This window comes from Zea mays, chromosome 7, assembly GCF_902167145.1.
Source record: "Zea mays cultivar B73 chromosome 7, Zm-B73-REFERENCE-NAM-5.0, whole genome shotgun sequence".
Lineage (NCBI taxonomy): Eukaryota > Viridiplantae > Streptophyta > Magnoliopsida > Poales > Poaceae > Zea > Zea mays.
The window spans coordinates 39,448,182-39,474,249 of record NC_050102.1 but is presented as its reverse complement, the minus strand read 5'-3'; positions in this window follow the sequence as shown (position 1 = coordinate 39,474,249).

Genomic DNA, 26,068 nt, shown 5'->3' with positions numbered 1-26,068 from the left:
CAATATTGTTTTTATTTTCTCATGTTAATATAATATAATGAAGATGAATTGATAATGCTATATGATTGTTTATGTTATCTTTTATATTTTACACGCTTCCTTCTATTACCATCATACCTTCGATGTTCGAAGGTATGTCCTTCATGACCTTCGTCTGAAGATCATTATATCCTAAGGGAAATAATGTTTCGAAGGACGAAGGGCATTAATATTTAACATTTTATGTTGCCTTGTTCTTGATTCATAGCATTTGAGAACAAGTCCCCAACAATACGCGAGATCGACAACCCAAGTTTTAAAATCACGCGATCAATTTTCATCCGCCTGATCTGGATTGATGGCCCGGATCCAATCCATCGAAAGGTTATGCAAACATCCAATCCTAGCCACCCATAGTCAATCATTTGGCCAGGGATCTCCTCCATCCTCCCACACCTGAAGGTGCTGTCGAGCCCACCATGGCGGAGCCTGCCACCGGTGCACACCGCCAGGCGCTCCCGCACCCGGATCTCGATTCCAAACGCATGCGCACACAGCCCTTACCAACCCGAACCAGCTAACCATCTTTTTGCCACCGATTATCACGAATAGACTCCGGCCGCGGTAAGCCACGGCCAGCTGATGCGCATCACGGTGTGAGTCGCCGGCGAGTAGCACACCCCGTTCCAGACGCACCTATCCTAACGCCGGCAGGTGCAAGATATTGCGGAGATCCATTCGAATTCAACCGAGGATGACATATCGGAGATTAAGCAGTGCCTGTTCCAGCCCACGGAGAGGCATGATCCGCGGCGGCCTTCCAGCTCTGGTGAGCAATTCACGCCGTACCACGCACTCTCGTGCACGGCGTGTCCATAAACACCCCCCAAGGAGCAAGCTCAAGCTGCCAGACCCGGCGCAGAGACCCCGACGAGGGAGAATCCGTGCAATCCTCCTGGCGGCTTGGATCCCCTTCCCTGGTTCCGACGTGGTTGCGCTTGGTCCCCGGTGCCGGCTTTGGGTGCAGAATGCAGGGGTACATAAGAGAAGAGGCAGGTGCGACCCAAGTATTTATGGCCAGGATCACGACGCATGCTCCTCCAGTATTTGGCGGTCGATCAGTTGGCTCAGACTCCACCGCGAGCGGAGGAAACGGTCGGTGGTTGAGGAGGAGGGAGCTCCTGCGCGCTGGGCCCACCAGGCAGTGATGGCGGCCAGACGTGTGCGTGTATGACAACACGGCCCACAAGCCAGCAAGGAGAGGATGCATCAGTGCACGCGGCTGACTAGCGGGGCCACCATGTCGGCACTACCTTGGATAGAAGAGGGAGTGGGCCTAGATGAAGGTAAGCCTTTTTCATTTTTCTTTTCCATTTCTTTTATATTCTTTGTATTTCCATCTTGAATTCAAATCCAAACTTGGTTTTGGATTTCAAATTCACTTAGGTGCATATACTAAACTCTAGCATTAAATGCATAGTTATTTTAGTTATTTTTATTTTATAATTTTTTATATATTTTGGTTTTCCCTTTCATTATTTCAAATTTAAATCCAAGATAAAGTTCAAGAATTCAAATTAATACACACCCAAAATCAATATGGTGCAATAGATATATATTTATTTTAATTAATTTATTTGTTTGATAGATGTTTGAAATATGAAACACACTCGTATTGTTCCTTTCTTTTTAGGAAAATAGTATTTTGATTGTGAGACAAGAATTAAAAGTTACTTCAAAATTAATTATTCATATAAATGAATGCTTATGGTGCATCATTTAATAAAATGCATAATCATTTAGTTGAATGGAAAACTTTTCTATTACTTCTTTTCTAAAATAATTCTTGGTTTTCAAAATTCAATCCCCAATTGTCAACACACAAGTATAATTTAAGATATCTAGATTTACTATTTTATTTCTTTATATATTTATTTTATTATTATTTTTTATATACAAATTTTGGGCCTTACACCTGTGGCGTCATCCGAGGACTCGGATGACTCCATGGGGTTATCCACTGCAGTCCCAGCGTAATGGCGCTCCATCGAGCACGCCGGGCTCGGTGGATCGGATGACTCGGAGGAGGTCTCCTCGGAAGAGTCCGAGGAGTAGAGCGGCAGCAAAGGTGACGGCGGGGAGGATGACGGCAGCAGCGGCGACGATAACGGCAAGGGCGGCGGCGACGACGACGGCAAGGGCGATGGCGACGGTGACGGCGAGGGCGACGGTGGTAACGACGACGGTGACGGCAAGGGCTACAGTGACGACAAGGGCGACGGCGGCAAGGGCAACGGCGACGGCAGCAAGGACGACGACAACGACGGCAAGGGCGACGGCGGCAACGGCAAGGCCAGTGGCATAATGCTGTTTGTTTAGATATTAGTATAGATAGTGGTAGTAATAGTAAGTAGTACTAAGCAGTAGTAGATTAGAGTAGTATTAGTATAGCGTAGTGTAAGTAGTAGAGTAGTGCAATGTAATGTAATGACCAAGGGGTGGAAGAGGCCGACTCATAATGAGTCGGTTTCAAGTTTGTGACGAACTCCCCTTACGAATAAAAAATGCAGTTCTTTGCTTATCCACCGTTGCGTGCTTTTGCTTGTGCATTAGCAGCTCACTGGCATTTTAGAGGTAATGCCCAAGTGATGATTGTGATCTCCGCTTTTCCGAGTTATGTTCTGGCATTTTTTGCGCCCGACTTATCGAGCCAACTCCTATTTTTGCTGACGTATCCCCTTGAGTTCTGAACCCTAACTCTTGCTTTTTCCTCTGCCGCTTCTCTGTTTTCTGAGTTCTTGAGCCTGCCCACTTCACTTTAGAGACTGTGATGGGCCCCAAGAGGAAGAGACAGAGTGTTGCTGCTCTAATCATTCCGCCCATCGATCCTAATAGTCAGCTTCCATTTGCCGGTAACAATATGTCCATTGTCACTAAGTCTGATCTCTTGCACCTCGTCGAAACCGTCATTCTGCTGCCGAAGGAGCTGTGTTCCAGGTGAATCTAGCACGGGGTTACCGTTCCGACAGAGGACACTCACGAAGCTGTCGTCTTCGTGCCTTTCCCCATCCAAGGGCTTGCCCTGCTAGCTTCTCTCTTTTTCCGCGGCCTCCTTGATTTTTACGATCCGAATCTTACACATTTAAACCTCAATTCTATTCTTCAAATTGCCATTTTTGTGCACCTCTGTGAATCTTTCCTTGAAATTCTTCCTCATTTCGGGCTTTGGAAATATCTCTACCACTATCGGCCCCGGATGGACGGAAGACAACATCAACTTGTTGGTGGTGCCAGCTTAGAGCTTCGTCGGGGCAGGAAAATAGAGTATCTTGATATCCCTCTGAAGGACAGCATTAAAGGATGGCGCCTTGAGTGGTTCACCATGGAGAACCACAACAAGTCCCTCCCTCCTCGGTCGGGGAGGTAGCCCGACATCCGTACGTTCAGCTGGACAGAGTCCCCCATAGGTTCAGAGCTAACCGAGTCCAGGGTGCTGCTTGCCAAGATATGCTCGCTAAAATACAAAGGCCTGACTGCTGAGACTGTGGTCGCTGACTTTGTTTTTAAGAACATCTAGCCCCTGAAGGATAGAGTTTACCCAGCTTATCTGTACACCACAGTCAACGACCCTACCCAAATTACCAATAGACAGTTTCCTGATGAGGACCTGCTGAGCCAAATTGACTTGATGCTAAGGGGTAGGGTTTCAAATGCTGGTGCCCCCTTATCTTATTCTGTTTGGAATCTACCTCCATAGAGTCCCTTTTCTGATTTCATTTCCAACCCTCATGTTCGAGATGACAGTCCGGGTCATAGAGTGCGACCCTCATTAGATGACATCGAGGCTTTCATCGCTCCATTTTGGGGTCTTCCCGAGGCTGAGAGGCAGACCCACTTTGAGATGCCGACCAGTACTGACGAGGCTGAGATGGACGCTGTTCTCAGCATGCTGGCTGGGGAATCATCCGACTCTGCCTGCACTGAGTTGATGGCTATTGCGATTGGGCAGAACCTTGGTGAAGACAAACAAATTCAGAAACTTGAAGGTGCTCGTCGCAAGCGATCATGCCGGATGAACCATCCATCGGCGCCTGATGAGGGGAAAAAGAGAAAGAAACGACTCTTGTGGTTATCATGCTTAGAACAAGATGCTGGCCCTTCAACATCACTCCCCGTTGATGGCCCGGTGAGCACCACCCTCGAGGACGATGTCAGAGGTTGTGACGATGCTAGGGTAGGCGGTTGTGTGCTTGATGAGGATGAGGAGGATGAGGAATAAGAAATTCCCTTGATTTACAAGAACAACCGTAGCAGCAGGAGCAGTGACATCTCGATGCAGTCCTTATCGAGACTTGTCGGCCTCCAGGGGTTGTCGATGTCTGATTTTGACCATGCATTAGAAGAGATCATCCCTGAGAACCTTTTATCGGAGCCCCCTGAGGTTGACAGTTCCATCATCCATTCAGAGGTCCCAGACGATGTTCCTTTGTCATGCGATCCTATTGGGCAAGGGGCAACCTAGACATTCTCTCGTGCTTCGTCGACCTTGGAGGGCGGTCTAGCTTGCGAGGACACGCTGGCCCTCAAGCCACTGATCAGAGTCGCCCGGCTCCTCTGGGCATGGCCGAGGGAGCTTCAGCTTTGGAGGTTGCCGCTAAGGAGGACCTATCCCCCGAGGGTGGTGATGAGGGCAACCCAGCCCCTGAGGGTGTTGAGTGAGGCTCCTCTTCGGCTGCTTCTATGGATGTTCACGCCGCATCACCACTGGTTCAATCTGAGGAACTCATGGTGACAAACTTATCTGCTGCTCTCGTCGGTCCGGTCATCTTAGAGGCCAGTGACTCAGATGTTAGGAGGTCGCTGCCTACTGATGGAGCTGAGGTCTCTCTGAGTCGTGCTTTCAACATCGTTCATGTTGATGTCCCCTCAACAAGAAGTGCACCAATGCCTCCGTCTTTGGGTCTTCCCTTATTTCTTTCCAATCTTCAGGTGAATCAACTTTTGCTTCTTACTGTTCATGTTAGCAAACTGGCTCTCTTGCTGATTTTTTTTGCAATTGCTGAATGTCTTCGATTTTGTATCTGTCCAACTGAAATCCTGTGGCGCTCCTGTCCCCAACCAAATTTCGTCCTTGATGTAGTGGAACCCTCTACTGCTTCAAAGGCAGATAGAGGATCTGAAGGCCTCCACCCTTGGTTAGTGAGTCTGCAGTTTCCTTTTTCATTTTTTATTGCTCTTCTTATCTTATATCTTGTGCTTTTCTCTGCTGCTTTGTCAGCTTTGACTCAGCGATGCTCTGATGCTGAGAAGTATACCCAAAGCTAGGCTGACTTGAACCAAACCTCTGTCTTCTTGGACAGTGCTCGTGCCTTAAATTCTTCTCTGAATGCTCAACTTGACTCCTAGAAAATGGCATATGAGGTAAACTTTCTTGGCTGCTTCTGTTTTGCTTTCTTTGCTTTGATGCTCAGTGTTGTTCTTACTTGTAGGAGGAGAGGCGATCGCTCATTGCTTCTCACGACAATCTGGACAGACTATATTGCGACGCCAGCAATTCCTTGACTATTCTGGAGAGGAGTCACCGCTTCACCATGTCGGACTTGGACCATCATCGGGATGAACTGAGGGTGTCCCAGTCTGAAGCGTCCCGACTTGGTAAGCTATTGTCTTCCAAAGATTCTGTCATCAAGGATTTGCGTGCTTCAAAGAGGCTCGTCACGCAAGAGCTGGAGGCCTCCCGCCTCAACATCAAGGCCTTAGAGGATGACCACATTGTTATGAAGGCGATGTGCGATAAGGCCATGGATAAGGTTGTTCGCGCCGGGCGGATCCTGATGAAGAGGCCTAGCATTGTGGTGCCTAAAGACATTATCACCTATGTTCTTGCCGCACCTGCTGTCGTGAGTCGACCATCTTCTTCTGCTACTCCTGCAGCCGAGGCTTCCTGCAAAAATGCTCCTGCGCAGTGATTCGTTTGAATCGAAAACATCTCTTTATTGAGTTAGTACTTCTTAGTGAAACCGTGTATTATGAATTCCGTGTGTATGTAATTGTGCTATGTTTGAACTGATCGTTCTGTCAGCAGGGTGCTGAAAACACCCTTGAGGATGTGAACGAGTTATTTTTCTTCGAAGTGCTCCCGATTTGAGTTGGCTATTTTGTTAGTAGGGTATAGTGATCACCCTAAGTCGTGTAAGTGTGAGCATGTCGCACCGACTTAAGGCGTTTCCGACTTAAGTCGATTGCTCCGTTAGTAGGGTATAGTGATCACCCTGAGTCGTGTAAGGGTGAGCATGTCGCACCGACTTAAGGCTTTTCTGATTTAAGTCGATTGCTCCGTTAGTAGGGTATAGTGATCACCCTGAGTCGTGTAAGCGTGAGCATGTCGCATCGACTTAAGGCATTTCTGACTTAAGTCGATTCCTCCGTTAGTAGGGTATAGTGATCACCCTGAGTCGTGTAAGCATGAGCATGTTGCACCGACTTAAGGCGTTTCTGACTTAAGCCGATTGCTCCATTAGTAGGGTATAGTGATCACCTTGAGTCGTTTAAGCGTGAGCATGTCGCATCGACTTAAGGCGTTTCCGACTTAAGCCGATTACTCCATTAGTAGGGTATAGTGATCACCCTGAGTTGTGTAAGCGTGAGCATGTTGCACCAACTTAAGGTGTTTCCGACTTAAGCCGATTACTCCGTTAGTAGGGTATAGTGATCACCCTGAGTGTGCCGTACTAATTTCGAGTTGAGTCCAACCTAGGTCAGTTGTTGATCAAGAACTTGTATGCCTTGGAAAATGGAAGCTTTTATTGATGATGAAACCTTATGCTTACAAAGTACAACTCGTCCTAAAGAGTTTTGAGGCATTGTTAGGCGTAGAATTTCCTGAGGTGCTCAATATTCCATGAATTCCCCACTTCGATGCCGTCCATCTGAGTGAGCCGGTAGGATCCTAGTCCTGTGACCTCTACAACGATGAACGGTCCTTCCCATGGTGGCGACAGTTTGTGTCGTCCCTCCCCCGTTAGTACTCGGTGGAGGACCAAGTCTAGTACTGCAAAGGATCGATGCCACACCGCTTTTTCATGGTAGCGCCTTAGGGTCTGATGGTATCTGGCTAATTGGATTACCACATTTAGCCATTCTTCCTCTAGTACGTCGATGTCCTCTATCCTGGTTGCTTATGCTTCGGCTATGCTTTCAAAGGTTAATCTGGGTGCTCCAAAGATTAGATCTACTAGTAGCACTGCCTCCGACCCATACACCATGAAGAATGGGGTGTTTCCGTTTAGAGCTTGGCTCGGCTAGGTTCGCAGGCTCCAGACTACATATGGCAGTTCCCTAATCCATGTCCCTGGAAGCTTCTCGCTTTTGTCAAACACCTTCTTCCTGAGTGCATCGAGTATCATCCCGTTGGCTCTTTCCACCTGCCCATTAGCTCTTGGGTGTGCCACTGATGCGTACTTGATCTGAATGCTCCTCTGCTTGCAGAAGTCGAAGAACTCCAAGCTGGTGAAGTTAGACCCTAGGTCAGTGATGATGCTGTTAGGTATTCCAAACCTGAACATTATCTCCTGAATGAACTCCACTGCCTTTGCTGAGGTCAAAGAAGCGATTGGCTTGTATTCTATCCACTTTGTAAATTTGTCGATGGCAACCAGTATGTGAGTATATCGTCCTTGAGCTTTCTTGAAGGGCCCGATCATGTTCAGCTCTCAGCATGCAAATGGCCAGGTCACAGGAATAGTCTGCAACTGTTGTGCGGGTAGATGTTGTTGTTTTGACAGGAATTGATACGCCACGCACTTCTGGACTAACTCGGTGGCATCATTCTTCGTGGCCGGCCAGTAAAACCTAGACCTAAAAGCCTTTCCCACCAGAGTTCTTGATGCTGCATGTATGCCACACTGCCCGGCATGAATCTCATCTAATAGCTGCCTCCTGGTAGCCGAGTGGATGCACTTCATGAGGACCCCTCCTGTGCCTCTTCTGTACAGTAGGCCCCCTATGATGGTATAGTGGGGCCGACTGTCTTGCGATGCGCTCTGCCGTGGCCTTGTCATCTGGTTCTTCCTTGTTTTTGATGTATCTGATGATCGGCTCTCTCTAGTCATTGGGATCTGCCTCTGCCTGACTCAGAGCATTGCATTCCTCCATCTAATCTGTGGAAATACTCGGTTGTTGTATTTCTTGGACCAAGACCCCAGGTGGAACTTGAGTGCGACAGGATCCTAGCTTTGACAATGCGTCAACCGCTGCATTGCGATCCCTTTCCACGTGGTGGAATTATAATCCTTCGAACTTGTCCTCCAACTTCCGCACCGCTGCACAATATTTGCCCATTGAGATGGTTGATCAATCCCAATCTTTGTTTATTTGACTTATGACCACCAGTGAGTCGTCGTACACCATTAACTTCTTGATGCGGAGTGAAACCGCGATGCTCAGCCCGTGGACCAGTGCTTCGTACTCTGCTGCATTATTGAATGCTAGAAATAAAAGCTGGAGTGCATACTTGAGTTGTTCACCTCTAGGAGCGATAAAGAGAATCCCTGAACCTGCTCCTTCCCGTCTCAGCGAGCCATCGAAGTACATCCTCCATATTTCAGTGACCTCTGGGCTTTCTGGGACCTGGTGCTCAGTCCATTCTGATATGAAGTCGACTAGTGCCTGAGTTTTTATCGTCGTGCTGGGTCGGAACTCTATGTCATGAGCTCCGAGCTCGCACGCCCACTTGGCTATTCTCCCAAAAGCTTCCTTGTTGTGAAGAATATAGCCTATTGGAAATCCTGTGACTACTATGACTTTATGGTCATCAAAGTAGTGCCGGAGTTTGCGAGTGGTTAGAAGTACCGTGTACAGCAGCTTCTGAACTTGAGGATACCTAATCTTTGAGGGTCCGAGGACTTCGCTGATGAAGTAAACCGGATGTTGTACTGGGTATGCATGCTCCTCTTCCGCCCGCTCGACTACTAACGCGGTGCTTACCACGTGAGTCGTGCAGGAGATATATAGCAGCAAATTTTCTGTCGGCTGACTGGGCGTAGCTCAGCGCGGTGGCTTGAGTACCGGCGGAGTGGTCAAGAATTTCTTCAGTGCCTCTAGAGCCTCCTGTGCTTCTGCGGTCCACTGAAATTTGTCCACCTTCTTGAGCAATTTATAGAATGGCATTCCTTTCTCGCCTAGCCTTGATATAATCCGCTTAGCGCTACCATGCACCTAGTGAGCCTTTGCACCTTTTTCTATGACCGCGACACTTCCATTCTCATGATGGCTTAAATCTTCTCTGGATTTGCTTCTATTCCCCGATGACTGACAATGAACCCGAGTAGTTTTCTGGCTGGCACACCGAATACGCACTTTTCCGGGTTTAGCTTCCACCGGTAGCGCCTCAGGCTGTTGAAGACTAATTGCAGATCCTCGAAGAAGTATTCCGAGTTTTTTGTCTTGATAACTACATCGTCGACGTAAGCCTCCACCTGCTTGCCCCAGTGATCAGCTAAGCATGTCTGGATGGCTCTCGAGTAAGTCGCTCCAGCGTTCTTGAGGTCAAACGACATGGAGGTATAACAGAAAGCTCCAAATGGTGTAATGAAGGTAGTCTTCTCCTCGTCTTCTTTCGCCAGGCTAATTTGATGATACCCGGAGAAGCAGTCTAGGAAGGATAGCATAGAGCAGCCTGCAGTTGAGTCAACTACCTGATCTATCCTGGGGAGCCCGAAGGAATCCTTCGGGCAATGTTTGTTGAGATCAGTATAGTCTAAAAGGATCACGATGCCCAAGAGGGGGGTGAATTGGGCTTTTCCAAAAATCAACACTAATTAAGACCTAAGCAAGAGCCCAACTTCACCCCCACAACTAGCACTAAGAGAATAATACTAGAAATACAACAATGCTAAGACAATACTTCAAATACTTGCTAAACAAATACACAATGTAAAATGCTTGAATTAAGTGCGGAATGTAAAACAAGGTTTACAAGACTCCTCCAATTTTTCCTGGGATATCGAAGAGTCGGCACTCTCCACTAGTCCTCGTTGGAGCACCCGCACAAGGGTATCGCTCCCCCTTGGTCCTCGCAAGAACCAAGTGCTCACTACGAGATGATCCTTTGCCACTCCGGCGCGGTGGATCCCTCACGTCCGCTTACAAACTTGAGTCGGGTCACCAACAAGATCTCCACGGTGATCACCGAGCTCCCAACACCACCAAGCCATCTAGGTGATGCCGATCACCAAGAGTAACAAGCCGTAGGCGTTTGCTTGACCAAGAGAAGCCTAATGCAAGTGGTGTGTGCTCTAGGTGGCTCTCGCTAGCGCTAATGAGGTCCAAATGCGGGATTAAGATTCTCTAATCACCTCACTAGGCTTTGTGGTGCTTGCAATGTTCTACCAAAGTGTAGGAGTAAATGTGGGCAGCAAGACTTTGAATATGGTGGGTGGAGGGGGTATAAATAGCCCTCACCCACCAACTAGCCGTTACCAACAATCTTCTGTGCATGGGCGCACCGGACAGTTTGGTGCATCATCGATGTGCCAATGGTGCGCCACCGGTGCGCCACCGGTGCGCCAACGGTCGACTCCAATGGCTAGTTCTGACAGCTAGCCGTTGGGCAGATGGCACACCGGACAGTCCGGTGCGCTATCTGGTGTGCCGCTATAATTCAACTCGCGAACAGCGCGCTCTCGGGTTTCTGCGTGGGGAAACCCTTCCCTGGGCCATCCTGGCCCCACCTGACAGAGGGAGCACCGGACAGTCCGGTGCACACCGGACAGTCCGGTGCACACCGGACAGTCTGGTGCCCCAAAGCCAGAAACCCTAACTTCTATTTTCTGCTGTTTTTCAAATCGGTTTTCGTTCTAACTTGTGAGTATGTTCTAGAGTGTCACCTAGCACTATATATGAGTGTGAATATGCACCAACACTACACTAGAACTCTCTTGGTCAAACTACTCATCGACAACCCCTCTTTATTGTACGACTAAAATAAAATAAAAGACCTAACTATATCAAGAGTGTCTGAAACTCCTTGACACTCGGACTATGTAGACCTTTACTTTTTGTTTCATCGCTTTAGCCGTTGCTTCGAGTTCTTATCTCCGGGATTGTTTTCACCGTTGTAGTACTTCTACCTTTAATGTGACCTAACTTACCATTTGTCTCTGCAAAACACACGTTAGTCACATATAACATTATGTTGTCATTAATCACTAAAACCAACCAGGGGCCTAGATGCTTTCAATCTCCCCCTTTTTGGTGATTGATGACAACCCTACAAGATTTGTGAGACTAGTTTGTTTTGAAAATTCTGTCAATAGAGAAGATGATTAGTTGTACTCAGTAATCTTTGACAGACAGAATGTGTACCATAATAATAAGAATGAGTGCATACACATCGTAAGTTCCTTGTTCATATAAAAGTGAAATCAAGTCGATGAACAAGAACTAAAAGACTGGTGATAACATATTAGGTGAAAACACAATACACACATAGTCAACATAAGCATCGAGAGTATATAATAGAGTTTGTGAGCCAAAATCATCATACAAAAGTGGAGCTAGTACAGAGAGTAACAAGCACATATATTACATCAAAATGACTCTCTACTAACTCGCTAACTCCCCCTAGCTCTCACAACTCTCATATCTCTCCCCCTTTGGCGTCAAACACCAAAAGGGAACTCGAACCTACAGATCAGAAGAGGAAGGAGGTGGCGGGGGCGCATCTGGTCGCAGTCGTGGCAGAAGAGCAAACGCCAGCTGAGGGTCAGAGTCAGTCTCGGATCCAGGATCTGTCGTAGAAGCTGGAGCTGGTACTGACTCGGACTGAGGCTGCGCTGCAGGAGTTGCCGGAGCTGAAGAGGTCACAGACACCACCACAGCAGTAGTGGTAACAGTAGGAGCTGGTGGCACTGGCGGCTGAGTGCTGATGGAGTTGATAACCGGCGACAAGAAAACCAGGGTGACCAGCCGGAGCGGAGAGGAAGAAGGACCGATTGTAGGAAGAGGGGGTCCTACCTGAATGGCTGGCACAATAGTAGCCTAAAGAGGTGGAGGTGGTGCTGACTGAACTGGCGGAATCTGAACGCCGGTATGCTGAATAATGTGAGTCATGAATGCCCGATGCTCAGCCCTGTCTGCTAGAAACTGCTGCTGCAGTGTGTCCTGCTTATCCTAAATAGTCTGAAAAAGCGAAAGCATCCTTTCGGACATCTGCTGCTGGACCGCTGCCTGACGAGCCTGCTCAGCTGCCAGTCGAGCCTGCTCGGATGCCATAAGAGCCTGCTGCTGCGTAAGAGTCTGAAGGATAGCAGCCAGAGCAGGGTCAACCGCAGGAGGAGCAGCGGGAACAAAACTGGAACTCCCGGCCTCATGATCATGTGAGCGGGGAGGCGGAGGCGGAGGCAGAACCCCAAAGTCATCATCATCATCATCATCATGGACTGTTGCGCCCTGAGTCTCAAACTGATGAAAAGTGGTATCCTCGACCTAAGTGTCAATCACTGGAGTAGGTGCCGGTACAGGGTCCTCAGGGGCTGGACGGTAGGAGCCAAAGAGGAGGCGAGAGGCCTCAAGGGTGCCCTGGAACTGTGGTGGCCGAATCAGCTGAGCGAAGATGTGGCACAGATAGTGAGCATATGGCAGCTGTCGCCGGGCACGTAGACCATCCAGTACGGTGTCCTCGATCTCACAAATAAGGAAGTCCACAACATCAAACTCTGAGTGAGAGACTAGGGCACCAAGTAGCCAGAGCTGGATATGAGTAGCAGCCTCCCTGTAACCCATCCACGGCAGAAGCGTCCGTCTCATGAGCTGATATAGAAACTTGGCCGCTGTAGTGAAATATGTCGAAGAACGTCGCGACCCATCTGAGAAGGGCGGTCAGAACAAGGCCACGACGTGGGTTGTACCAGGAGCAACTCCGCTATGAGGGCGATGAGGAGGATCAGAGGTGCCGTAGCACAAGTTGTGAAAACGAGTCGAGGACTCGTTGAATCCAAACAGCTGGCGAATCTAGCTGGCATGAAGTGTAACATCCTCTCGCTCAAAGCGGAACCTCATCCACTTGTGATCAGGGTCGATCCATACAGAAGCATAGAAAACTCGGACCCATTCCTCAACATATCTGCCGCTAGTAGTCAAAAGAGTGCGAAATCCAGGCAGATATGAGAGGTGTACCTCAGAGTCAGCACTGGTGGCTAGCAGAAACGCGGGAAGGTCCAAAAGCTGGTGCACTCACAGAGCAATCTGTGCAGACATCTGTGCCCTAAAGAAAGACTCCTGTATCCTGGTGCTGAAGAGATCGACTGCTGCAGGGTCTCTCTGAGCCGGTAGCCAAGTCTCCACGGGTACGTGTCTGAACCGACGTACCCGTGCCGCTGTAGCATGCTGAAGATCAAACAACCTGGGATCCGCAGCTAGTGGTCACACCTCAGTCCCATCTCGCTCCCGGAAGCGGGCAGGTGGAATAGGTGGAGCGGAAAGGGGAGCAGAAGGAGGAGAAGTGGAAGCTGGAGTGGTGGAGGTGGTAGGTATGGCTGATGTGGTGGATGGCGCAGGAGTGATTGGAGCGGGAGAAGTGGGTGGTGGAGTGGTAGCAGTGGTGGGAGTGGTGGGAGTGGTAGGTGCGGAGGAGCGAGGCCGAGAGGCGAGACGTCGAACGCGATAAGCAATCTGATCTGAGGAAATCCGCAGCTGATCACCTCTCTCTACCTGCTCACCAGCTGCTGCTGCTGCTAGAGCTGCTCAGGCTGCTCTATCCAAACGCCGCTTCTTGCGGCCTTCCTGCTGCTCTAAGTAGAACATCTTCCCTTGACCTGCCTGAAGGGGCGAGGAGGATCCTCATCATCTTCTCCCCCTGGTACCGACACATTCTTCGTGCGTGGCATCCTAACCTGACGACTACAAATGAGAGAAAGAAGCTAAGCACAAGTCAATAACAGCCGATAGGATGACAAAAGAACGGATAGCTACCTGGAAATCTCACACGAGAGGGAGAGACACCAGGCAGGACAGGAGAGGGCTCACGGGCAGGTGAGGTCACTGTAATGACAGAAGAGGTGAGCACGTATTTGTCACATAGTCATAAGTATATGAAGTGTGAATAAATACATACACAGAGTGTTATGACATAGAAATCGAGAGAGATGGTGATCGAGAGGTCAAACGACGCGAAAACGACGTTTGAACGAGAAATAGTGCCATAGGAGGTTTGAAATAGAAAACGAGGCATGAAACGACATGGAATTGAGCCGATACTTCACGAATAGGTTTATATGGGTAAATATGAGTGAAGTGTGCACTTGGTTTGATTTTAGGCGAAGAAAATGGAATTTGGGCACTCGGCTCAGAAACGATCGCTAGAAACGGGGATTTGTGTAAAATTGAAGCCTGGGATATCGGATTGGCATGAAATTTGGTGAATATGTTACTGGAGGTATGGTGAAGGGTCCTGAAAAATTTGGGTTCAATTGGAGCAATTTTGGCTGGTTTGGGCATTTCACCGAGCACGTGGCGTGCGGTGGATTAGGTTTTCGGTGAAATGGCTAGTTTAGGTTGTGAAACCCTCCCTAGGGTGCTAGGAACCTGCAGGGGTGTTCAAACGATACACATGGACATACACAAGTGCTTGGATCATAGGAATTTTGAAAAGAATTTGGAATTGGATCAAAGAGTGGAGCACAAGCTAGACTGACTGGAAAACAGAGAGAGGAGAAGGGGAGAAGGAGCAGGGGCTGCTCACCAGAGAGGAGGAAGAGGATCACTTGGTCACCGTGGAACAATCGTCGTCGAGGACATCGCCGGAGAGGAGTTGAGATCTCCAGAGAGAGAGAGGAGAGCAGCTGGAGAACGGAGAGGAAAGGCTCTGGCCACGGGCTCGGGCAGGAGAAGGTTTTTTAAAAACCGTTTATTGGCACACCGGACAGCGCACAGTAGTTTTTTGGTGAACCACCGGACAGCGCACAGGAAAGAGGAGTTCAGCGCGCGTGCGGCCGGTGCACCGGACAGTGCACAGTGCAGTGTCCGGTGCACACCGGACTGTCCGGTGAGCCCAGACAGAGGGAATTTTGAAATTTTTCAAATTTTCTATCTAGTTTTCAGTCAAACCAAATCCCAACTTATAATCACACAAAACAACACTTGTTGGGACAGGTATTGACACCCTCATATATTTTCTCATAATTTTCAAAATATTTTGCCATAGGCTAGATAATTTTTAGAGAAAATAGGCAAATGATGAGATTTGCATTTTGGCTTTGCACTAGGGGTTTTCATGAGTGATTTGAGTTTTGAATACTCCCCCTAAGTGCAGTACCTCATGCATATCTTAAGAACCAATAATTGCATAGTAAGTAGGAATTTAGGTACTAGAAGCTTAAAACTAAGACTTGTCACGTTTGAGCCCGAGTTAAGCTTTTTCACTCGCTTTGTTGGTGGTTATCTTAGATAGGTTAGACAAGCCCTAAATGCAGTACAAGAAATTTAAATATGCAATGCAAGCTTGACAACACCATTTGAGATCTTAAATAAAATTTCTGAGATCAAGTATATTTAATTCATTCCTCAACATGCAAAAGGGGGTTTTATCAAGTGGCTTAGTGAAAATATCTGCTAATTGATCTTCCGACCTCACTCCTTCTAAAATGATGTCTTCTTTAGCAACATGATCTCTAAGGAAGTGATGACGGATATCAATGTGCTTGGTGCGAGAGTGTTGTACAGGATTATTAGCAATTTTAACAGCACTCTCGTTGTCACACAACAAAGGTACCTTTTCTAGAACTACGCCATAGTCTAGAAGAGTTTGTTTCATATATAAAATTTGTGTGCAACAAGCACCCGTGACAATGTATTCCGCTTCGGCGGTTGACAAGGAAACACTATTTTGCTTTTTGGATGTCCATGATACTAGTGATCTCCCAAGCAAATGGCACCCCCAGAAGTACTTTTTCTATCAAATTTGCAACCGGCATAATCCGAATCGGAATAGCCAATTAGGTCAAAAGTAGCTCCTTTGGGATACCAAAGGCCAACGCTTAGGGTGTGCTTGAGATACCTAAGAATTCTTTTAACAGCGCGAAGATGAGCTTTCTTAGGATTAGATTGAAATCTAGCACACATGCAGACACTAAACATGATATCGGGCCTAGATGCGGTAAGATACAATAGACTACCAATCATAGAACGGTAGAGAGTTTGATTAACCGGGTTACCTCCCTCATCTAGGTCGAGATGTCCATTTGTTGGCATAGGTGTCTTGATTGGTTTGCACTTCTCCATGTTGAACCTTTTCAACAAGTCTTTGGTATACTTCTCTTGTGAGAGGAAGTTACCATCTTTCATTTGCTTGACTTGAAAGCCGAGGAAGTACGTCAGCTCACCAATCATTGACATCTCGAACTCCTTTGACATCAACTCATCAAATTCCTTGCAATGATAGTCATTTGTCGAGCCAAAGATTATGTCATCAACATATACTTGACAAATGAAAATATCACTGTTATGTTTCTTTGTGAATAGAGTTGTGTTGACAGTCCCGATCTTGAAGCCCTTTTCGATGAGGAAGTCGCGAAGACGCTCATACCAAGCCCTTGGAGCTTGCTTTAACCCATATAGCGCCTTGGACAACCTGTAAGCATGGTTAGGATATCTAGGGTCTTCAAACCCGGGTGGTTGCTCAACATATACAAGTTCATTTATGAAGCCATTTAAAAATGCACTTTTTACATCCATTTGATAAAGCTTTATATCATAGCATGATGCATATGCGAGTAGGATACGGATGGCTTCCAGTTGAGCAACCGTTGCAAAGGTCTCTCCAAAATCTAAGCCTTCAACTTGAGAGAATCCCTTTGCAACAAGTCTTGCCTTGTTCCTTACAATCATGCCTTGATCATCTTGTTTGTTTCTGAACACCCACTTTGTTCCAATGATTCTTGGTATCTTGTGGGGGCTTCTCCAGGGTCCAAACTTGGTTACGGGTGAAGTTGTTTAGTTCTTCATGCATGGCGTTTGTTGGGGAGAAGGCGAAGACGCCACCCTTCGCTCGATGCCTTCGCCGCAATCGTTGGACCAACGGAGACAAGACAACGGACAGGCTCACCCTTCGTCCCATACGCCATCGGACGAAGACCTGTGACGAGGTCGTCCCATCTTGCGACCTCGTCCAGCATGGAGGCCCACGTGTGATCCGGCCCATTGTAATAGGCCCTGCGTGGCCGCAGCGCGTTACGGGCCTAATTTGTAAAGGCATCCCTGTAATTACGGTCTGTAACCCCGCTTTATGGGAATATTCCGGGGATAACCTAGGTGTCTGAGGGCACATGCGTCCTTAACACAGGACGTTGGGCACTTAGATACCTATAAATACCCCCGCACAATGCCCTTGAGAGGCTAGATTAACAGAGCTATTGCCATCTCGTGCGAGAACCCTGTTTACGTCACCACACACCCCCGTTGGATCCCCTTGCACCAGAGAGCAAGTTCCAACATTTGGCGCTGAAAGGGAATTAGGCTTACACCTATTTCCTAAATGATTTTGGTGGTTGAATTGCCCAACACAAATAATTGGAGTAACTAGTTTGCTCTAGTGCATAAGTTATACAGGTGTAAAAGGTTCACTCTTAGCCAATAAAAAGATCAAGTATTGGGTTCAACAAAAGAGCAAAGGGACAACCGAAGGCACCTCTGGTCTGGCGCACCGGACTGTCCAGTGTACACCGGACAGTGTCCGGTGCACCACCGGACAGTGTCCGGTGCACCAGAGGACTCCAACTTGAACTCGTCGCCTTCGGGAATTTCCAGAGGCGCTTCGCTATAATTCACCGGACTGTCCGGTGTACACCGGACAGTGTCCGGTGCGCCAAGGAAGAGCGGCCTCAGGAACTCGCCAGCTTCGGGAAACTGCAATGGCTGCTCCGCTATAATTCACCGGACATGTCCGGTGTACACCGGACTGTCCGGTGTAACTACGGGGCAACGGCTACTTCGCGCCAACGGTCACCTGCAATAGCAATTAATGCGCGCCACCACACGCAGAAGTCAGGCACGCGCGTAGTGGCGCACCAGACACTCTACAGTACATGTCCGGTGCGCCACCGGACATCCAGGCGGGCCTAGAAGACAGTGCTCCAACGGTCGAATCCCAACGGCTTTGGTGACGTGGCTGGCGCACCGGACATGTCCGGTGTGCACCGGACTGTCCGGTGCACCATACGACAGTCAGCCCCACCAAACGGCTAGTTTGGTGGTTGGGGCTATAAATACCCCCAACTACCCACCATTCATTGCATGATTGCATCCAAGTTTTCACACTTCCAACCACTTACAAGAGCTAGGCATTCAATTCTAGACACACTCAAGAGATTTGCTTGTGTTCTTTCGAGCTCTTGCGCTTGGATTGCTTTCTTCCTTCTTGATTCTTTATTGCGATCATACTCACTTGTAATTGAGGCAAGAGACACCAATTTTGTGGTGGTCCTTGTGGGAACTTTGTGTTCCAAGTGATTGAGAAGAGAAAGCTCAATCGGTTCGAGGGACCGTTTGAGAGAGGGAAAGGGTTGAAAGAGACCCGGTCTTTGTGACCACCTCAATGGGGAGTAGGTTTGCAAGAACCGAACCTCGGTAAAACAAATCCGCGTGTCACACTCTTTATTTGTTTACGATTTGTTTTTCATCCTCTCTTGCGGACTCGATTATACTTCTAACACTAACCCGGCTTGTAGTTGTGATTATTTTTGAGAATTTCAGTTTCGCCCTATTCACCCCCCCCCTCTAGGCGACTTTCAATTGGTATCAGAACCCGGTACTTCATTAGAGCCTAACCGCTCGAAGTGATGTCGGGAGATCACGCCAAGAAGGAGATGGAGACTGGCGAAAAGCCCACTACAAGCCACGGGAAGACTTCATCGGAAGAGTCCCGCAACAAGAGGAAGGAGAAGAAAGACTCCTCCAAAGGGAAGGAGAAGAAATCTTCTTCACACAAAGAGAATAAGGAGAAATCCACTTCCCACAAGCCGCATCGGAGTGGGGACAAGAAAAAGAGGATGAGGAAAGTGGTCTACTACGAGACCGATTCTTCATCAATATCTACCTCCGGCTCCGACGCGGCGTCCGTCACTTCTAAGCGCCAAGAGCGCAAGAAGTATAGTAAGATTCCCCTACGCTACCCTCGCATTACTAAACATTCACCTTTGCTTTCTGTCCCATTAGGCAAACCACCAACATTTGATGGTGAAGATTACGCTAGGTGGAGTGATTTAATGCGATTTCATCTAACCTCACTCCACAAAAGTATATGGGATGTTGTTGAGTTTGGTGCACAGGTACCATCCGTAGGGGATGAAGACTATGATGAGGATGAGGTGGCCCAAATCGAGCACTTCAACTCCCAAGCCACAACCATACTCCTTGCCTCTCTAAGTAGAGAGGAATATAACAAGGTGCAAGGGTTGAAGAGTGCGAAGGAGATTTGGGACTTACTCAAGACCGCGCACGAGGGTGATGAACTCACCAAGATCACCAAGCGGGAAACGATCGAGGGGGAGCTCGGTCGCTTCCGTCTTCGCCAAGGGGAGGAGCCACAAGATATGTACAACCGGCTCAAAACCTTGGTGAATCAAGTGCGCAACCTCGGGAGCAAGAAATGGGATGACCACGAGGTGGTTAAGGTTATTCTAAGATCACTTATTTTCCTTAACCCTACTCAAGTTCAATTAATTCGTGGTAATCCAAGATATACACTAATGACTCCCGAGGAAGTAATCGGGAATTTTGTGAGCTTTGAGTATATGATCAAGGGCTCGAAGAAGATCAACGAGCTAGATGATCCCTCCACATCCGCGGCTCAACCGGTCGCATTTAAGGCGACGGAGGAGAAGAAGGAGGAGTCTACACCGAGTAGACAACCAATCGACGCCTCAAAGCTCGACAACGAGGAGATGGCGCTTGTCATCAAAAGCTTTCGGCAAATCCTCAAGCAAAGGAGGGGGAAGGATTACAAGCCCCGCTCCAAGAAGGTTTGCTACAAGTGTGGTAAGCCCGGTCACTTTATAGCTAAATGTCCAATTTCTAGTGACAGTGACAGGGGTGATGACAAGAAGGGGAGAAGGAAGGAGAAGAAGAGGTACTACAAGAAGAAGGGCGGCGATGCCCATGTTTGTCGGGAGTGGGACTCCGACGAAAGCTCTAGCGACTCCTCCGACGACGAGGACGCTGCCAACATCGCCGTCACCAAGGGCCTTCTCTTCCCCAACATCGGCCACAAGTGCCTCATGGCAAAGGACGACAAAAAGAAGAAGGTTAAATCTAAATCCTCTACTAGATATGAGTCCTCTAGTGATGATAATGCTAGTGATGAGGAAGATAATTTGCGTACCCTTTTTGCCAACCTTAACATGGAACAAAAAGAAAAACTAAATGAGCTAATTAGTGCCATCCATGAGAAGGATGATCTCTTGGACTCCCAAGAGGACTTCCTAATCAAGGAAAATAAAAAGCATGTTAAGGTTAAGAATGCTTATGCTCTAGAGGTAGAAAAATGTGAGAAATTAACTAGTGAGCTAAGCACATGCCATGACACTATTGCCAACCTTAGAAATGAAAATGCTAATTTATTAGCTAAGGTTGATTCTCATGTTTGTTTCAACTTCCAATCCTAGAGATGATAATGATGATTTGCTTGCTAGGATTGAAGAATTGAACATTTCACTTGCTAGCCTTAGAAATGAAAATGAAAAATTGCTTGCTAAGGCTAAAGATTTTGATGTTTGCAATGTTACTATTTCTAACCTTAGAAGTGAAAACGATATATTACATGCTAAGATTGTAGAATTAAAATCTTGCAAACCCTCTACATCTATCGTTGAGCATGTATCTATTTGTACTAGATGTAGAGATGTTGATATTAATGCTATTCATGATCACATGTCTTTAATTAAACAACAAAATGATCATATAGCAAAATTAGATGCTAAAATTACCGAGCATAACTTAGAAAATGAAAAATTTAAATTTGCTAGAAGTATGCTCTATAGTGGGAGACGCCCTGGCATCAAGGATGGCATTGGCTTCCAACAGGGAGGCAATGTCAAACTTAATGCCCCTCCAAAGAAATTGTCCAACTTTGTTAAGGGCAAGGCTCCTATGCCTCAGGATAACGAGGGTTACATTTTATACCCTGCCGGTTATCCCGAGGACAAAATTAGGAGAATTCATTCTAGGAAGTCTCACTCTGGCCCTAATCATGCTTTCATGTACAAGGGTGAGACATCTAGCTCTAGGCAACCAACCCGTGCTAAGTTGCCTAAGAAGAAAACTCCTAGTGCATCAAATGAACATAGCTTTTCATTTAAAACCTTTGATGCATCATATGTTTTGACTAACAAATCCGGCAAGGTAGTTGCCAAATATGTTGGGGGCAAACACAAGGGATCAAAGACTTGTGTTTGGGTACCCAAAGTTCTTGTTTCTAATGCCAAAGGACCCAAAACCATTTGAGTACCTAAAGTCAAGAACTAAACTTGTTTTGTAGGTTTATGCATCCGGGGGCTCAAGCTGGATCATCGATAGCGGGTGCACAAACCACATGACAGGGGAGAAAAAGATGTTCTCCTCCTATGAGAAAAATCAAGATCCCCAACGAGCTATCACATTCGGGGATGGAAACCAAGGTTTGGTCAAAGGATTGGGTAAAATTGCTATATCTCCTGACCATTCTATTTCCAATGTTTTTCTTGTAGATTCATTAGATTACAATTTGCTTTCTGTATCTCAATTATGCCAAATGGGTTACAACTGTCTTTTCACTGATGTAGGTGTTACTGTCTTTAGAAGAAGTGATGATTCAATAGCATTTAAGGGAGTGTTGGAGGGTCAGCTATACTTGGTAGATTTTGATAGAGCTGAACTCGACACTTGCTTAATTGCTAAGACTAACATGGGCTGGCTCTGGCATCGCCGACTAGCACATGTTGGGATGAAGAATCTTCATAAGCTTCTAAAGGGAGAACACATTTTAGGACTAACAAATGTTCATTTTGAGAAAGACAGGATTTGTAGCGCATGCCAAGCAGGAAAGCAAGTTGGTGCCCATCATCCACACAAGAACATCATGACGACCGACAGGCCGCTTGAGCTACTCCACATGGATCTATTCGGCCCGATTGCTTACATAAGCATCAGCGGGAGTAAGTATTGTCTTGTAATAGTGGATGATTATTCTCGCTTCACTTGGGTATTCTTTTTGCAGGAAAAATCTCAAACCCAAGAGACCTTAAAGGGATTCTTGAGACGGGCTCAAAACGAGTTCGGCTTAAGGATCAAGAAGATTAGGAGCGACAACGGGACAGAGTTCAAGAACTCTCAAATTGAAGGCTTCCTTGAGGAAGAGGGCATCAAGCATGAGTTCTCTTCTCCCTACACGCCACAACAAAATGGTGTAGTGGAGAGGAAGAATAGAACTCTATTGGACATGGCAAGAACCATGCTTGATGAGTACAAGACTTCGGATCGGTTTTGGGCCGAGGCGGTCAACACCGCCTGCTACGCCATCAACCGGTTATATCTACACCGGATCCTCAAAAAGACATTGTTGGGGCGAAGGCAAAGACGCCACCCTTCGCTCGAAGCCTTCGCTGCAGCCGCTGGTCTGACAGAGACAAAACAGGCAGGGACACCCTTCGCTTGATCGGCACCAGACGAAGACCGGCGACGACGTCATCCCAAAGTGCGGCCTCGTCCAGCTCAGAGGCCCACGTGCGATCCGGCCCATCGTAACGGGCCCTGCGTGGCCACCGCGCGTTACGGGCCTGATTTGTAAAGGCATCCCTGTAATTACAGTCTGTAACCCCGCTTTATGGGAATATTCCGGGGATAACCTAGGTAGCTGAGGGCACATGCGTCCTTAGCACAAGGCGCTGGGCGCTCAGGTACCTATAAATACCCCCGCACAGTGCCCGTGAGAGGGCAGATTAACAGAGCTATTGCCTTCTAGCACGTAACCCTGTTGACATCATTGTTCACCCTTGTTGGCCTCCTTGCGACAGAGAGCAAGTACCAACAGACATCTTATGAACTCCTAACCGGTAAAAAGCCCAACATTTCATATTTTAGAGTCTTTGGTAGCAAATGCTTTATTCTTGTTAAAAGAAGTAGAAAATCTAAATTTGCTCCTAAGACTGTAGAAGGCTTTTTACTAGGATATGATTCAAACACAAGGGCATATAGAGTCTTTAACAAGTCCTCCGGACAAGTTGAAGTTTCTTGTGACGTTGTGTTTGATGAGACTAATGGCTCTCAAGTAGAGCAAGTTGATCTTGATGAGATAGGTGATGAAGAGGCTCCGTGCATCGCGCTAAGGAACATGTCCATTGGGGATGTGTGTCCTAAGGAATCCGAAGAACCTCCAAATGCACAAGATCAACCATCCTCCTCCACGCAAGCGTCTACACCGACTCAAAATGAGGATGAAGCTCAAGTTGATGAAATAGAAGATCAAGCAAATGAGCCACCTCAAGATGACGACAATGATCAAGGGGGAGATGCAAATGATCAAGACAAGGAGGATGAAGAACAAAGACCGCCACACCCAAGAGTCCACCAGGCAATCCAACGAGATCACCCCGTCGACACCATCCTCGGCAACATACATAAGGGGGCAACCACTAGATCTCGTGTTGCACATTTTTGTGAGCATTACTCTTTTGTTTCCTCTATTGAGCCACACAGGGTAGAGGAAGCACTACAAGATTCGGATTGGGTGGTGGCGATGCAAGAGGAGCTCAACAACTTCACTAGGAATGAGGTATGGCATTTAGTTCCACGTCCTAATCAAAATGTTGTAGGAACCAAATGGGTCTTCCGCAACAAGCAAGATGAGCATGGTGTGGTGACAAGGAACAAAGCTCGACTTGTGGCCAAAGGATATTCCCAAGTCGAAGGTTTGGATTTCGGTGAAACCTATGCACCCGTAGCTAGGCTTGAGTCAATTCGCATATTATTGGCCTATGCTACTTACCATGGCTTTAAGCTTTATCAAATGGACGTGAAAAGTGCTTTCCTCAATGTACCAATCAAGGAAGAGGTCTATGTTGAGCAACCTCCCGGCTTTGAAGATAGTGAGTACCCTAACCATGTCTATAAACTCTCTAAGGCGCTTTATGGGCTTAAGCAAGCCCCAAGAGCATGGTATGAATGCCTTAGAGATTTCCTTATCACTAATGGATTCAAAGTCGGAAAGGCAGATCCTACTTTATTCACTAAAACTCTTGAAAATGACTTGTTTGTATTCCAAATTTATGTTGATGATATTATATTTGGGTCTACTAACGAGTCTACATGTGAAGAATTTAGTAGGATCATGACACAAAAATTCGAGATCTCTATGATGGGGGAGTTGAAGTACTTCTTAGGATTTCAAGTGAAGCAACTCCAAGAAGGCACCTTCCTAAGCCAAACGAAGTATACTCAAGATATTCTAAGCAAGTTTGGGATGAAGGATGCCAAACCCATCAAGACACCCATGGGAACCAATGGGCATCTCGACCTCGACGAAGGAGGTAAATCCGTCGATCAAAAGGTATACCGGTCGATGATAGGTTCTTTGCTATATTTATGTGCATCTCGACCGGATATTATGCTTTCCGTATGCATGTGTGCAAGATTCCAAGCCGACCCTAAGGAAGCTCACCTTACGGCCGTAAAACGAATCTTGAGATATTTGGTTTATACTCCTAAGTTTGGGCTTTGGTATCCTAGGGGATCCACTTTTGATTTGATTGGTTATTCGAATGCCGATTGGGCAGGGTGTAAAATTAATAGAAAGAGCACATCGGGGACTTGCCAGTTCTTGGGAAGATCCTTGGTGTCTTGGGCTTCAAAGAAGCAAAATTCCGTAGCTCTTTTTACCGCCGAAGCCGAGTACATTGCCGCAGGACATTGTTACAAATTAACCAAAGTTCATCTTCTATGTGATAATGAGAGTGCAATCCGCATGGCGGATAATCCCGTTGAACATAGCCGCACTAAACACATAGCCATTCGGTATCACTTTTTAAGGGATCACCAACAAAAGGGAGATATCGAGATTTCTTACATTAATACTAAAGATCAATTAGCCGATATCTTTACCAAGCCACTTGATGAACAAACTTTTAACAAACTTAGGCATGAGCTAAATATTCTTGATTCTAGGAACTTCTTTTGTTAAATTGCATACATAGCTCTTTTATATACCTTTGATCATGTCTCTTTCATGTGCTATGACTAACGTGTTTTCAAGTGAATTTCAAACCAAGTCATAGGAATATTGAAAGGGAATTGGAGTCTTCGGCGAAGACAAAGGCTTCCAATCCGTAACTCATCCTTCGCCGTCGCTCCGCGCAACTCTCCATCTTTAGGGGAGAGAGCAAAAGGACTCCTACTTTGGTATAATCTTCACTCATTTATTTATGACCAAAGGGGAAGAAAGTAATTTAAGGGCTCTAATGATTCCGTTTTTGGCGATTCATGCCAAAGGGGGAGAGAGTATGAGCCCAAAGCAAAAGGACCGCACCACCACCAATTTCTAAAATTTTAGTTTTCAAATAGTATTTTCAAATTGGTATCTTACTTGTGACATAATTTCAAATTGGTATAACCTCTTCAAAATTAATATCAAAATCCTCTTGAACACTAAGAGGAGGATTTCATTAAGGGGGAGTTTTGTCTAGTCAAAGGAAAAGCATTTGAAACAGGGGGAGAAAATTTCAAATCTTGAAAATGCTTTGCAAAATCCTATTCATTTACCTTTGACTATTTGCAAAAGAACTTTGAAAAGGATTTACAACAGAATTTGCAAAAACAAAACATGGGGTGTAAGTGTGGTCCAAAATGTTAAAAATGAAGAAACAATCCATGCATATCTTGTAAGTATTTATATTGGCTCCATTCCAAGCAACCTTTGCACTTACATTACGCAAGCTAGTTCAAATATGCATTTCTATACTTGCTTTGGTTTGTGTTGGCATCAATCACCAAAAAGGGGGAGATTGAAAGGGAATTAGGCTTACACCTATTTCCTAAATGATTTTGGTGGTTGAATTGCCCAACACAA